The 15,971-nt window shown below is 40.2% G+C and overlaps 1 pseudogene; it reads left to right on the top strand.

Annotated features, from left to right (window-relative positions):
- The first annotated feature begins 201 nt into the window (after positions 1-201).
- On the top strand, positions 202-1,711 carry LOC128625878 (peptidyl-prolyl cis-trans isomerase A-like; annotated as a pseudogene).
- Positions 1,712-15,971: the final 14,260 nt, after the last annotated feature.

Here is a 15,971-nt window from a genome sequence, read left to right as displayed (position 1 = left end):
TATGCAAAAGAATCATGATTTATACTTATATTACTCAAAACTCAGAGCTTGCAAGAACAAATGGAAAAACTATTAATGAATTCAGAAAGGTGGCTAATTGCATAATATACAAAAATTAATAAAACAGTTGATCATTAGAAAATATAATGGAAAAAAATTCATTTACAATAGCAGTACTACTATTACTAATTTAAAAGGCAGTGAAATATATGTGACAAAATTTACAAGAAACAAGAACTTTAAAAAGAAAACTTCAGGCCTTGCGGGTGCTGCCAGCGCCCCAATCTTCCCACACCCAGCCATGGTCAACCCCACCATGTTCTTCCACATCCCTGCCTACGGTGAGCCCTTGGGCCGCGTCTCCTTCAAGCTGTTTGCAAAGTTCCAAAGACAGCAGGAAACATTCATGCTCTGAGCACTGGAGAGAAAAAATGTGGTTATAAAGGTTCCTGCTTTCACAGAATTATTCCAGGATTTAAGTGCCGGGGTGGTGACTTCACATGCCACAGTGGCAGAGATGGCAAGTGCATCTCCATCTGTGGGGAGAAGTTTGACGATGAGAGTTTCATCCGGAAGCACACAGGTCCTGGCATCTTGTCCATGGCAAATGCTGGGCCCAACACAAATGGTCCCCAGTTTTTCATCTGCATTGCCAAGATTGAGTGGCTGGATGGCAAGTGTATGGTCAATGACATAGATGTTGTGACAGCCATGGAGTGTTATGGGTCCAGGAATGGTGAGACCAGCCAGAAGATCACCATTGCTAACTGCGGACAACTAACTTTGACTTGTGTTTTATCTTAACCACTAGACCATTTTTTCTGTAGCTCAGGAGAACACACCTTCACCCCCACCTGCTTGGAATGTTTTATAATCTTTGTGCTCTTGATGCAGTTCATTGGGTTCCATGTTTTCCTTACCCCTTCCAAGTTCTAGCTGGAATGCAGAGTTTCGTTTCATTATGAAATGAAAACTAAACAGCAACAAATAAAAATTAGAAAAAGAAAACATTATTCTGGAAACCCCCAGATAGCACCCTAGTACCCCTGTACCTAGGGGGCCTGCCTGAACCCAAAGACACACAGGCTGGGCCCCCCACCCTGATGCACCCTTGGCCTCCAGTCCACCATGGTTGCATGAGGAATCTGATGGTGAACTGGCTCTTTGTCACCTTGCCTTGCTTTGCGGGTATCCAAGAGGCAGTGGGTGCCCACAGCTGCCCAGCCGCATAGCACAGCTGGCCCTCTGGGACCCTAGCCACGAAGGCGGGCCTTCACGGTGCCCACAGCAAGCCCAAAGGTAGGCCACCCCAGGCAGGTGGGGTCCTGCCTCTCAGAGTGCTCCACCCCAACAACTTGCTGACTGTGCCACCCCTCAGCCAGTTTCATAGATGAAGTTCATGCACATGTATCCACACTCCAGATTCTATGGGTGATCTTATTTCTGGAAATGGTTTAAGTTATGTCTGACTTTTTAAATGAAGGGATAACATAGAATAAAATGGAGTTTTTATACCTTTAAAAATGGAAAAAGGAAAAGAAAACTTTAAAACTTTCCTGGGGGATATAAAAGAATACTCAAAGAATTCTTGGTCAGATCATGTAAAGATTTTCTTTCTTGTACTCTAGAAATTCAAAGTAATTCATACCAAAATCTCCTTAGGAGATTTCAGAAATCTGAAAAAAATGTTTCTGAAGCTTTTTTGGGGGGATGGGGGGCAGTTGCAAATAGAAAAATTTAGGAAAAAATTGAGTTAGAACAAGTCCCGGCAGCTAGAAAATTTACTACTAAATTTAGAGTTACTAAAATAGAGCATTATTAGTCCAAGAATAGCTAGATCATTGGAACAAAATAGAGTCTAGAAATGCTTCTCATTATTGTGCATAATAAAAATGACTTTTCAGTGGTGGTGGGGGGATTATTCAGCAAGAGAACAGCCTACCTATCTGAGAGGTGAAAAGGCTCTTATACTGTTACTCAAAAGCCAAAAATATAAAAGAAAGAGCAAAGTAGGAAAAGTATAAAAAGACCTCCAATACCAGAGAAAAGTTAACAATCTTGAAAAAGAATTCTTGAAATTAATTAGTAAATGATGAACCCCGACCAGAGAGATGGACTTGAGTAGATAATTCATGCAAGAACAGGTACATGTAGCTAGCACTTACGGAAAGAGTTGCTCAACCTCTTTAGTAATACAAGAAATGCCCATTCATGGACCGTCGATGGGAGTGTAAAGTTTCTGTTGTGGAGAACAGATGGCTTTAAGATTAAAATAGGAATCCTCTTTGACCCATTAATTTCACTACAGGAATTTATCCTAAAGAGGTAGACATGTCTGTAGAGACGTGTTTCAAAATTGTTTTCATTGCAGCATTGCTTATCATAGTAAAATATTGGAAACAACCTAAATTCCATCAGTTGATTAAAAAACCAGTATATTCATATAATGTAGCTTTAATTTTTTTAAGTATTTATTTTTAACTTTTATTGTTGTTCAAGTACAGTTTTCTGCCTTCCCCCCACCCCTCCCCACGACCCCAGCCCTCTTCACCTCTCTCCCCAGTTCCCACCCCCTTGTTATTGTCCACACGTCCTTTATAATTTTTCCTACAAACCCTTCACTCTTTTCCCCTATAATCCCCTCCCGTCTCACCTCTGGTCACTGTCAGCCTGTTCTCAATTTCAGTGTCTTTGATTATACTTTGCTTGCTTGTTTGTTTTGTTGATTAGGTTTCTGTTAAAGGTGAGATCATATGGTATTTGTCCTTCACCACCTGGCTTATTTCACTCAGCATAAGGCTTTCCAGTTCCATCCATGCTGTTACAAAGGGTAGGAGCTCCTTCTTTCTTTCTGCTGCATAGAATTCCCTTGTGTAAATATACCATACTTTTTTGATCCACTCATTTACTGATGGGCACTTAGGTTGCTTCCAGCATTTGGCTATTGTGAATTGTGCTGCTATGAACATTGGGGTGCATAGGTTCTTTTGAATTGTTGTTTTAGGGTTCTTAAGATATAATCCTAGAAGTGGAAGGCTGAGTCAAAAGGCAGTTCCATTTTCAGTTTTTTTGGGGGAAATTCCATACTGTTTTTCATAGTGGATGCACCAGTCTTCAATCCCACCAGCAGTGCACTGGGCAATGCCCAGAATCCCTTTTCTCCACATCCTCTCCAACACTTGTTGTTTGTTGCTTTGTTAATGATGACCATTCTTAACAGTGTGAAGTGGTATCTCATTGTGGTTTTAATTTGCATCTCTGATAGCTAGTGATACTAAGTATCTTTTCATGTCTTTGGACCTTCTGTATGTCCTCCTCGGAGAAGTGTCTGTTGAGTCTTTTGCCCATTTTTAACTGGGTTGCTTGTTTTCTTAGAGTAGTGCAAGTTCTTTATATATTTTGGAGATCAAACCCTTGTCTGAGGTATCATTGGAAAATATGTTTTTCCATACAGTTGGTTCTCTTTTCATTTTAATACTGTTTTCTTTAGCTGTGCAGAGGCTTTTTATTTTGATGAGATCCCATTTGTTTATTCTTTCCTTTATGTCCCTTGCTCTAGGGGACATATCAGTGAAAATATTGCTGCATGGACTATCTGAGATTTTCCTGCCTACTTTCTTCTCTAGGACTTTAATGGTGTCACGACTTATATTTAAATCTTTTATTCACCTTGAATTTATTTTTGTGTATGGTGTAAATTGGTGCTCAAGTTTCATTTTTTGGCATGTAGCTGTCTAGCTCTCCCAACACCATTTGTTAAAGAGGCCATTTTTACTCCATTTTATGTTGCTGCCCTCTTTGTTGAGTATTAATTGACCATAGAGACTTGGGTTTATTTCTGGGCTCTCTATTCTGTTCCATTGGTTTATGTTTCTGTTCTTATGCCAGTACCAGGTTGTTTTGATTGCAGCGGCCTTGTAATACAGTTTGGTATCAGGTATTGTGATCCCTCCTACTTTGCTCTTCTTTCTCAAAATTGCAGCTGCTATTTGGGGTCATTTATGGTTCCATACAAATTTTTGAAATATTTGTTCTATATATGTGAAATATGTTATTGATACTTTAATAGGGATTGCATAAATTGCTTTGGGTAGTATGGCATTTTGATGATGTTAATTCTTCCAATCCATGAACAGGGCATATGTTTCCATTTTTTTATGTCTTCCTTAATTTCTTTTTTCAATGTTATGTGGTTTTCTGCATACAGGTCTTTTACTTCCTTGGTTAGATTTATCCCTAGGTATTTTATTTTTCTTGTTGCTATATCAAATGGGATGTTTTTCCTGATTTCTGCTTCAGATGTTTCATGGTTGATATACAAAATAGCCTTTGATTTCTGAATATTGACTTTGTATCCCGCTGTTTTGCCAAATTCATTTATTAGGTCAAGCAGTTTTTTGGTGGAGTCTGTAGGATTTTCTATGTACACTATCATGTCATTTGCAAACAATGACAGTTTTGTTTCCTCTTTTCCAATTTGGATGCCTTTTATTTTATTTTCTTGTCTGATTGCTGTGGCTGGGACTTTCAATATTATATTGAATAGACGTAATGAAAGTAGACAACCTTGTCTTGTTCCTGATCTTAGTGGGAAAGGTTTTAGTTTTTGCCCATTGAGTATGATGTTGGCTGTAGGTCTCTCATATATGGCCTTTATTATGTTGAGGAATGCTCCCTCTCTTCCCACTTTGCTGAGTGTTTTTATAAAAAATGGGTGCTGTACCTTATCAAAAGCTTTTTATGCATCTATTGATATGATCATGTGATTTTTGTCTTTGCTTTTGTTTATGTGATATATTACATTTATTGATTTGCAAATATTGTACCACACTTGCATCCCTGGGATGAATCCCACTTGGTCATGGTGTCATACAGTGTAGCTTTTATAATGACCATGTAGATCTGTAGTTACTAATATGGGAAGGTGTTCAAGGCATAGTATTAAGAATATTATGTTTAAAAGGCAGATACAGAATATGGGGTCAGCTTTTGCTTAAGTAGTTCCTTCATCATGGCAGACACTAAAAAGCAGATACAGAATATGTATAATATAATTTCACATGTATACAATTGTCTGTACTTATACATTTCAAGAGATACCTGATAGATATTTATCAAAGTATTTGTCTTAATGGGGTTATAAATATTTCTTCCACTTTTATTTTCCAACATTTCAAATATTTTTAACAAAAAGTTATTTCTGACAAATTAGTAGCTAAATTCTATTTAAGAGAAATGCTTTCTTAAATAATATTAGGCTCTAAAGAGTTTAATCTCAAAAATAAAAACACATGACTGACATTACATTTGAGAATCTATATATCTATGTCTTTACATAATTGTATAACATTTAGAATTGGCTCTGATATGTGCTGGTAATTTTTGATATATTCTTTTAAATACTCTATAAAAATTGTAGTATATTTGTAATAATTGGATCATGACAATTTATTTTATTCTTGTTTTTTTATTTTTTAAAGTGTATTTTATTGATTATGCTATTACAGTTTTCCCATTTTTTCTGCTTTATTCTCCTACACCCTGCACCCCCTCTCCCAGCAGCATCCACCCCTCTTAGTTCATGTCTGTGGGTTGTACATACAAGTTCTTTGGCTTCTCCATTTCCTATACTGTTTTCAACCTCCCCCTGTCTGTTCTTTACCTACTATTTCTGCTTCTTATTCCCTGTACTTTCTCCCTCTCCACTTCCCTGCTGACAGCCCTCCATGTGATCTCCATTTCTGTGATTCTATTCCTGTTCCAGTTGTTTGTTTTTGTTTTTCGTTTTATTTTTGTGTTTTAGGTTCAGTTGTGAATAGTTATGAGTTTGTTGTCATTTTACACACTTCATATTTTTTATCATCTTCTTCTTAGATAAGTCCTTTAACATTTCATATAAGGGCTTGGTGATGATGAACTCCTTGAACTTAATCTTATCTGAGAAGCACTTTATCTGTCCTTCCATTCTAAATGATAGCTTTGCTGGATAGAGTAATCTTGGATGTAGGTACTTGGCTTTCATGACTTTGAATACTTCTTTCCAGCCCCTTCTTGCATGCAAGGTTTCTTTTGTGAAACCAGATGATAGTATTATGGGGACTCCTTTGTAGGTAACTGTCTCCTTTTCTCTTGCAGCTTTTAAGATTCTCTCCTTACATTTAGGTAATGTAATTATGATATGCCTTGGTGTGTGTTTCCTCCTTGGGTCCAACTTCTTTGAGACTCTCTGAGCTTCTAGGACTTCCTGAAAGTCTATTTCCTTTGCTAGATTGGGAAAGTTTTCCTTCATTATTTTTTCAAATAAGTTTTCAATTTCTTGCTCTTCCTGTTCTCCTTCTAACACCCCTATGATCCTGATGTTGGGATGCTTAAAGTTGTCCTGGAGATTCTTAAGCCTCTTCTACTTTTTTGAATTCTTATTTCTTCATTCTATTCTGGTTGAATATTTATTTCTTCCTTTTGTTCGAAACTGTTGACTTGAGTCCTGATTTTCTTCCCTTCACTGTTGGTTTCCTGTTTATTTTTCTTTATTTCACTTTGCATAGTGTTCACTACTTCCTCTATTTTGTAATCATGCTCAACCATTTTCTCTCCACTGAGCATCCTGATTACCAGTGTTTTGAACTCTGCTTCTAATAGCTTGGCTATCTCTTCATTGCTTAGTTCTATTTTTGGAGCTTTAATATGTTCTTTTGTTTGGGCCATAATTCTTTGTCTCAGGGCATCTGTTACATAGTAAGGAGCAGAGCCCTAGGTATTCCCCAGAGCAGGGCAACCCACATCACTGTGTTATGGTGCTGTGTGTGGGGAGGGACTGGTTAGAGAGAGAACAATGCCTGTTGCTCATCTTTCTGCCAGCTTTCAGTCACTTCTTCTGCTGCCCACAAACAGATTGGGCCCTTTTGGTTCTGATTCCCAGATGGATGGTTTTGTGTACATTTTAGGACCCTGTGGGTCTCTCCAATGAACCCTCCTGTGAGGCTAGGACTTTCTCCCACCACAACCTTCACAGGTTTTTTTTCAGTCAGAGGTGTTTAGGCTTTATTTCCTGGCTCTGGAACCCTGAGTTGAGCAGTCTGTCTTGCTCCCCAGTTGTTCCTCCCAGTTTATTCTCACAGAAATGTGTGACATCCCACTCTGCCAGCCATGGCCTTGTCGGGCATCCTCTCCACCCTGTCTGCCCATCTCCACCCCTCCTACCAGTCTGGATGAATGTTTCGTCTTCAACTCCTTGGTTGTTGGACTTCCATACAGTTTGATTTTCTGGCAGTTCTGGTTATTTTTTGTTTTTAAATTTGTTTTTGTCCTTTTTTGTTGTATGAGGAGGCAAACTGCATCTACCTAGGCCTCCATCTTGGCTGGAAATCTCCTTATTCTTGTTTTTAAAATAATAAATTATTCTTAGAAAACATTTTATTTTGTTTTTAAAAGATAAACATTCTTCAGGTGATGGGAACTATTTGACCTTGGGAAAACTTTGTGTTTATTTACATATCTAGCAATAACTCATTTTTAACTTGTGATTAATAAAACATCCAAGATGAACTCAAACTTACCAATTTGTTTAGGATGTTTAGTTTGATTGCAGCATCCATCTGAAATCCAATTTTAAGCACTACTTCTAATCAAAGCACTTTTAAGAGGTGTGACAAGTGCATTTGAATAGAATTGTACCCATGTGTTATTTGGTGAAATATTATTTTGCTTGGGACTGAACACTGAACATTATTCTCTGTCACAGTTTATCCATGTAATTTGAGTTTTTACATTTATTGCAGTTTCTTTTATTCTGGTGTAAGTTTTGAGTTTATTAGTTGGTTCACATATTCTTGTTTACAGAGCTGTCACCATAGCTTCTAAGTGCTTCACAGATTATGTTCTCTTCTATGTCTATTAACTACATTTTCACATAAATGAAAACTATTGAGTAGGGGGATTCCTTGCCATTTTATCATCATCCTGCTGCTTAACCAGAGGAGTAGCACTGCTTTTCAGAGTTTGGTCCACCTGATGGCAGGCAGTTTACCTGGAATTTTTTTCACAATGAAGAAAATACTAACCCTATTCCCACTTACACATTTATTTTCATCCCTTTGTCTTAATCTACTCTTTCATTGGAAGTGATGACCCCTCTTATTAAGCATAATTTCTCTATCTTTTGTCTGACCTCTTCATGAAATATCTTGTATCACGTATCTTCTGAGTCTTATAGCTTCATCTTCTACAAAAAAATATAAAAACATGGCAACTTCTTTCATATCCTGACTTTCAGAACATCATTCTGCTGACACCCTTGGTTTCTGTGAGGGTTCTCTGCAAGCGTCTGTTCTCTCAATCGTGTTTTAAATGTTGGTTTGGTGTGCTTCACTTTCTCTTTCCTCTAAACATTTCTCTTAACTGGCCTCACAGCCCAGGCATCAGATTGCCTCTGTGCTCTCAAACCTTTGTCTCCAGCATCCTCTAGGGACTGCCCACTGGAAACTGATGCAGGGAGGAACCTGGGGAGGCCAAGAGAGGCCTCAACCCAATCCAGGTTCTTACCAGAGAACAAGAAAGGATTCAAGAGTGTGACAGAAGGATTTAGCAACACACAGTAAATTTATTAAAGTAATAGTACACACTGGAGAAGTGAGAGCAGGTGACCTCAGAGAACAAAAAACCCAGTGGGTTCTGGGTGGAAGGTTTTTCTTAAACGTGGGTGAGGGGAGAATAAGGTGGTCCTTTGCTTCTGATGCTGGTGGGGTAACAGCTGATGCAGCTTGTCTTTGTGTTTCCCCTCCAGATAGCTCTTTCTTTTTGGTCCTCCCAATTACAGGAAATTGGAGAGGGGGACGTGGGGAGCAGGTGGTCGGGGGAGGTCTTGTCTGTGATGTTCTAGAAGACAGAGGAGAGGGTTAGAGTTTGAGGCCTTTGTTCCCTATTCTAACTTTCCTGCCTCAGAGTGATGTGGATGTTTCCAAACTTCTCGAAATCTGTATGTCTAGAATTCAGTGCTTTCCAATCAGAAACCTGTTCTTCTTCATGTATTTCCTATCTCAGTGAATGAAGACAACAGGTACCTGGTTACCCAAGTCCAGCAGTCATTCTCAGTTCTTCCTTCTCCCATATTCCCAGCCCTGCATCCAGCCAGCCATGAGCCTGCGTGGCTTCTGTTGTCCTTGTACCTACAGAGCCTGATGTGTGCCAGTGCCTGGGTCTGCACTCTTGTTGCTTCCTGCTTGGCTTCCCGTGATGCCGTCCTTACTGACTGCTTGGCCGTTAGCCTCACCCCTCTCTAAATCCACTGGTTACACATTACCAGCGTGATCTTTGTCAATGCCTGATTAAAATCCCTTAATGTGTTTTAGGAAAAAAACATAAACTCCTTAGCTTTGCACAAAGGCCCAGCCTCTTTTGCCTCACTCTTCACTACACCCCATCTTACCAACCTGCTTGTCCTTCCTTAAATGTATCATCCTCCTTTATAACTCTTGTTCTGGCATGCCTTCATTTCTCCACTGACCTAGATACCTTTCATCCTTCACAGCTCAAGTAACACGACTGCTCTGATCAACTCCTGTCCACCCGGTTGGTGAAGGAGGGACCTGCACCCTAAACACTGTGAGATGGCCAAACACACAACACCCAGCACTGGTCAGATGAGGTTGACAACAGCTATTAGTTACGTAGAGCCTGAAGAAGGCACTGGACGCCGGGAGGCAGGCCACCTGGGGACTGCTTTGGGGAGCAGAATAAATCAGAAGGGGTTGTAGGTGACAGGCTGCGTAATAACCAGAGAGTAGGGTAGCCCCGATTCCCATGGGGTTGAGAGGGTGACTGGTTTGGTTGAAGAGTTTCACAGGCTGGCAGAAGGTAAGACTCAATACATTGAGGACCGGATGGGCTGTCGTCAGTCCAACCCTTAGAGGAACGAAGTGGGTGGAGAGCCTTTCTCGTTGTGGGGGGTGTATCTGGCTAGAGGAGGGGAACTCACAGCTAAGCCTTGTTTTTATTGATTGATTGATTGATTTTTTTTAAAAGTTAAGTGCTCAGTAAAGGCTAGCTGCCATGATTATTGGCTTGTCTTCTCTTGTTATTTTGTTCATTTTGAATCAGAGAACTCATGTTTGAAATTAATCCTAGAAGCACCACATCCCTGAGTTTCTAATAGCTTAAAATATTACTGCCCTTTGTTGCATTGGTAAACCTGGGAGCTTGAAAAATAAATGAGTTAAACTGGACAGCATCCTGGCATTAGCGCCCAGCATACTCTAGGCCAATGATTTTCAGATGGTTTATTATGCATAAAACTCACTTGGGATGCTTGTTTAAAATGCAGATTCACAGAGCATACCTCCTGTCATTCTGATCCTGGGGTAGTATGGAGTCAGGACATTTGCAAACTTCAACAAATGCCCTTGGAGGTCATAAGAACACTGCAAAAGGCCCTTAACTTAGCCTTGGCGCCTATCCTGCTGCTGCTCTGTTCTTTGTCCTCCTCCCATTCTCCCTGCTGCTCTTCCTTTACGAGCAGAGCCTTTAAGGCAGCACATAAAATTTCAGGCCTCGTGATGTGATAAGGCAATATGTTAACCTCTTACAGGAAGTCCTCCTTGACTACCACAGCCCAGAGTTAGGCAGACTTTTCTCTGCTCCCAGAGTACATCTGAACACCTGCCACCCTGCCAAGGGTATTAAATTCTTTTTGGAAGAAGATGGATCTGCACATACACATACTCTCCAAAGAGAAACAAACAAACACACTTTACACTATGGCAATGTGCTATTTATTTGCTTGTTTCCCTGACTCGAGTGGTATAAATTTCTTCAGTGAGGGGACTGTGACTTTCATTTCCTAAGCCCATTTCTGTGCCTCACACATAGAGGGAACTTACGAAATGTTTATTGAATAAGTAAATATTTATTATTCAGTGAGTTGTGGATCATACCTTAATTTCTGCATGAAAATGTACTCACAATGCACTTTAAAATTAAAGTGTCAGAACACGATGATTTTACGAAGGAGTAGGGATTTTGCAACCTGGGGGACCCTAGTACTGCTCATGTCCACCTGGGAGTGCCAGAGGCAGCCTAGGGACTCGGGCGCACACTAGGAAGTGAACAGCACTCAGGTTCTTGGAGCCGCAGGACCAGGGAAAGTAGACTTGATCTAGGTAGCCTGGGGGAAGATTTCTCAGGGAGCTGGAGCCCTGACTCAGACCCTGGACTCCCTGGAAGCCTAGAATTTGTGTTACTACTATTGCATGGACCTCGTTTGCCTCACTTCCAGCCCCCAGGTGGTGCAGACTGGGAAAATATAAATTAACACACCTTGCTAAAGTGACTCCAGAGAGAAGAAATCAGCTTCCAGAGCAGAGGTAGTTTGAAGTCCTTTTTTCCTTACTTATTTTAATTATAGCTGCTCTTTGACTTCATTCAGTCCTCCTACTCATTTGATGCCTGATTGTTTCTCCGTCCGTTGGCCTTGACCAGCCCTCACTCCACCATGCCTTGGTGGTCACTAACAAACCCCCAATTACCTTGAACCACCGTCCTTCCACAAAATCACTCAATGAAACCTAACTGTGTATCAAGCCAATAATCAACCCCCAATCTCTAGGATTTTTTTTTAAGATTTTATTTATTTATCTTTAGATGGGAAGGAGAGAGGGAGAGAAATGTCAATGTATGGTTGCCTCTAGTGTGTCCCCTGCTGGGAACTGGCCTGCAGGGAACCTGCCTGCATCCCTGGCATGTGCCCTGACTGGGAATCGAACCGCGATTGTCTGGTTCGCAGGCCTGCGCTCAATCCACTGAGCTACACCAGCCAGGGCTCTGGATTTATTTTTATCTCTTCCCTTGACCTGTCCAGTCTCTAAACAATCCAATGTAATGGGTGCAGCTTAGTTTTCTCCTCTTATTTGCCCTTCCGACCCAGAACTTCCCTGCTGCTTCTCTTGTCCAGGCTCTTTATTCCTCATTTACTCCTCTTTCTGCAGACACATTTGGAAGTGAATCACTCGAATAATTGTAAGGGGACCTGTATGTATCTTTGTGCACAGTATGTAGAAGATGAGCAAGGCATTTTTCCCTCTGGGAAGTAGGTGGAATGTGGGTGCAGCACTTCACCAGATGTCACTCAAACCATTTCTGGAAGCAAATTGCTATAAATCACACAATGGGGAAGAAGGTGAGATGGCTGAAGCTTATATAGCATGCAGTTGTTGATCTGGAGTCAATATTTTGCTCTCTTGATTTACCTTGTTTTTGCGCTAGAATATAAACTTCTAGCCCAGTGTTAGTAGAGGGTAGGCAATCAGATATTTGAGGTGGAAAGGATGACAATGATTGGTTTGGTTTTCCCAGCTGTGAAATATTGTATGTCAAGTTTTACGTACAAACATACACACACAAGAAGAGCAGAGAGGTGTATACGTGTTTGTACATACACTGTACATTGGAAATTTGGCATTCGTATCAAGTATGGGAAAGTTGGCTTCATGTGCTTTCGACATTTAGCTCTGGGTACCTGCCATCTTGCTCCAAAGAAAACCTCGCTTTGGATGGTGAGAAGAAAAGAAAAAAATTCCAAAAACATAACAGTAAAACAAATCCATTGAAATACAAAATTTCCTTTATTATTTTACTTGGATTTCAAAAAGCAGAGAACTTTCTTAACCTTATTTAAGTTTTACCTTGAAAACTTTTAAGAGCTTGGCTCTCATATTCTAAACACAGAAAGTGCCTAACATCGGTCAGTATTAATTTCTAATGTGTCAATTCAACTTAGTAGAAGAAAAGCAATTTATGTGCTTCAGTAATAACTTCCACTTGTTTTAAACTTGTTTTATAAAGCTTGCAATTCTATTTAATTGGTATGTAATTTAATTGCCACATAAGTTATTTAATTATATGCACAAATGGAAAATGTTGCTTATAGGCAATCATGTCCCTTTTGTTACAATATGGAATCTAAACCTTCCTCCATTTTGTGTTTACCTGTAATTCCTTCATGCTGATTATTTGCATTATATCATGGACTTATGTATTAAGTTGATTTTGCCATTGTTTATAATGGGATGGGTGTGTGTATGTGTGTATTTTTATTGTATTTTAGTAACTAACTCAGAGAGCCAGAATTTAATCCATTTTGTCAATAAAAAACAAAGATCCAGAGGACCCGCGTTTCTTTCTTTATGGGAAGTCAGAACCACCGTTCTCACCCATCTCACTCATCGGGCCGAGCACGTCCTGTCCTCTGTTCTCTGCCTGGTCCCAGCATTTACTGTTGGAGGTTTAACTCAGGTGTTCCTCCTGCTTGGGAGGCTGTTTGACCTCACTAACAGGTGAAATGGCTTTTCTTCATTTTTCTTTAAGCAAAATAACAATGTAGAACAAGACAGAACTAGGGTCTAGGATTTACCTTTCACTATTGTGGCAACCTTGGACCTTAGTAGGTCTCCAGTCTCTTGCTTGTAAATCAGGGGTACTAGTTACCTTACTGGGTTGCTATAAAAAACATGTTAGATAAGTATTATTATGCCTTTGCACAATGCTTGGCATATAGAAAGCCTGTGAAACATTTAGCTTTCTTCTATTAACTGCTCAATAAATACATGTTGAATGAATGAGTGGATTACAATCATCCACTCTTTCCCGCTTTCCCGAGGTATAACTGACCACGATTATTTATTGACCCGTCTGACTCCCAGTGCTCTGTGTTTATCCAGGGGTGGGTCGGGGGTCTTTTTTCTCATGGAAGGTAGAGAGTAGTTCCTGACACATTGTAAGTGATTGCGAGATAGTGAAAATTTTTATCTTGCCCATCTGACTAAAAACCTGCAATAAACTTCAAACACACATCATTTGCTTAACAAACATTTGTTGAGCAGCTACTCTGAGACAGGCATTGTTCTCCAGGCAGGTTATACATCAGGGACAGTATCTGGTTTCATGTATTTTCATTTTAGTGGAGAGAGACAACACAAATAGGTACCTACTACACTGAGTAGTGACACTGAGTAGTGATAAGAGCCATACAGAGAAATAAAGCAGAGCGAGGGCAAGAGAGTGCTGGGAGCAGCTGCTGTTTTATGTACTGTGGTCAAGGGAGCTGCTCCATAAAGGTGATGACATTCAAACAAGAGACCTAACTCCCTGCAAGAGGGAGTTAGTCATGCAGATAGACGTCTGGACAGAGAGCTTTCCAGGCAAGGGAAAGCCTGGAAAAAAGCTCTGAGGGTGTAAAAGCTCTGAGGAAGGCACGTGTGTTTCAGGAGGACCGAGGCGTCTGACTGGGGTGGGATGAGGCAGTGGGGAGTAACAGGAGATGACATCGGGGAGGCAGGCGACAGCCTGCAGATCAGCAGAAATATTGAGATTTTAAATCGGAGTCTAGAAAAATCTGTATCCATAAATGCAAAGTGTATTCATTAGGGTTTGGCTGCAGAAGTAAAAATTTTCTGCCATATAAAGCAAGAAGCGGTTTGTACAGAGAATAGGTGCTCAAACAACATTGGATGGGACAGAGGGACGGGGGCTGGGCTGGACCGTCAGGGATGACTCCTCGACCAAGCTTGTAAAGTGCCTACCAAGGGGAGTTGCTGTCTCTGCTCCTGCCAAGGAAGCCAGGACTTTGGAGGACCAATTGGCTACCATCTAGGGATTAGCAAACCACCAGCAATACCACATTCAAGAGTCAGTGACTAGACATCAAAGCACAGGTCGAAAAGCCCAAGATCTCCACAATGCTGCTTATCACAGCAATGGCCAAATGGCAGGGTGATGGCCCCATTCACTTCTGTCATTTGAACCCGGCTTGGGTGCCTGCACTTGTGAGAACTGGATTTTACCACAGAACTTGGCTGTCTAGCATTTGTAATGCAGGGAGGCAGACTAGAGGGAGGCCCCACTGGATGCTGAGATGCAACCACTGGCTGTTCACTCACTGCCCGCCACTGGCAGCCACGGGAGGCAGTCAAGAAAATGCATGGTTTGCACTGAGTTTAGCAAGATCACCAAGGCCACTGTGTAGAGAATAGACAATGGAAAACCACTAAGGAGGCAGTTACAATAATCCAGTGAGAGATAATAGTGTTTTTGTGCAATCTTGTGTTTGAAGAAAGATTATAATCCAGTTCAACTCACTCACTGAACTGATGTCATTCATATTCATTCATTTATTCCTTCATTCAACTGTTTATGTGTTTTATAATAAAATAAACTGTGTCTCTAAATCCCAAGGAAATATAACTGTGTGACCTTATTGTACCAGGGGGGGACTTGGTTCTTGAGTATAAGGGTCACACCTTGACCTATCAGTAGTTCTGGTGCCTGTCACATACCAGGTACTCACAAAACAGGTTCGTTGTTGGAATAAAATCTATCCCCGAGGACCATTGTCTGAATTAGTTTTTGCTGCTGTTGACAAAATGCATTTCATTACACACCAGAAGGTGTCACTCTAGCTCCACGTTTTCTGCATGTTTTGGGGTTTTTGTGTTTTTTTTTTTGGCTTTTCAGTTTTGCTCTAACATATTAATTGAGTTGTTATGGAAAGAGATGATAATTTAGGCACTGTTTACAGAATAAAACTGATTTAACCTTCAGTTTTACTGTGAACATTTTTTCAAATGTAGTGTTCCAACTGAAATTGCCAAGTAAAAAAAGGAAGATTTCAAATTGAAAAAATGATTAGAGCAAAATAAAAATTCAAGATAGGATGTCAAGTTCAGAACATAGGAAAAATGTGAAGCACAAAATCAACACTTCAGAATGGTAATGGCACAATAATAGCTATAGCCACACAACTGTTTCTATCTCACAAGCAAAATGGAAATTGTGTTTGGTATTTTAGCAAAAGCACTAAAAAGAAAAATAAGGCCTAGAATAAAATGGGCTTTGTTTGTAGGATGTCTTTAACTTTGAAGAGCTCAAGGTCCTGTATAATCTTGTGTTAGAAGAAATATTATAATATGGTCGACCTCACTCAC

Source organism: Artibeus jamaicensis, unplaced genomic scaffold, assembly GCF_021234435.1.
Source record: "Artibeus jamaicensis isolate MK-2021 breed Jamaican fruit bat unplaced genomic scaffold, CSHL_Jam_final scaffold_1019, whole genome shotgun sequence".
Lineage (NCBI taxonomy): Eukaryota > Metazoa > Chordata > Mammalia > Chiroptera > Phyllostomidae > Artibeus > Artibeus jamaicensis.
Note: the sequence above shows the minus strand (reverse complement) of the source record. Positions and strands in the feature narration are given on the sequence as shown.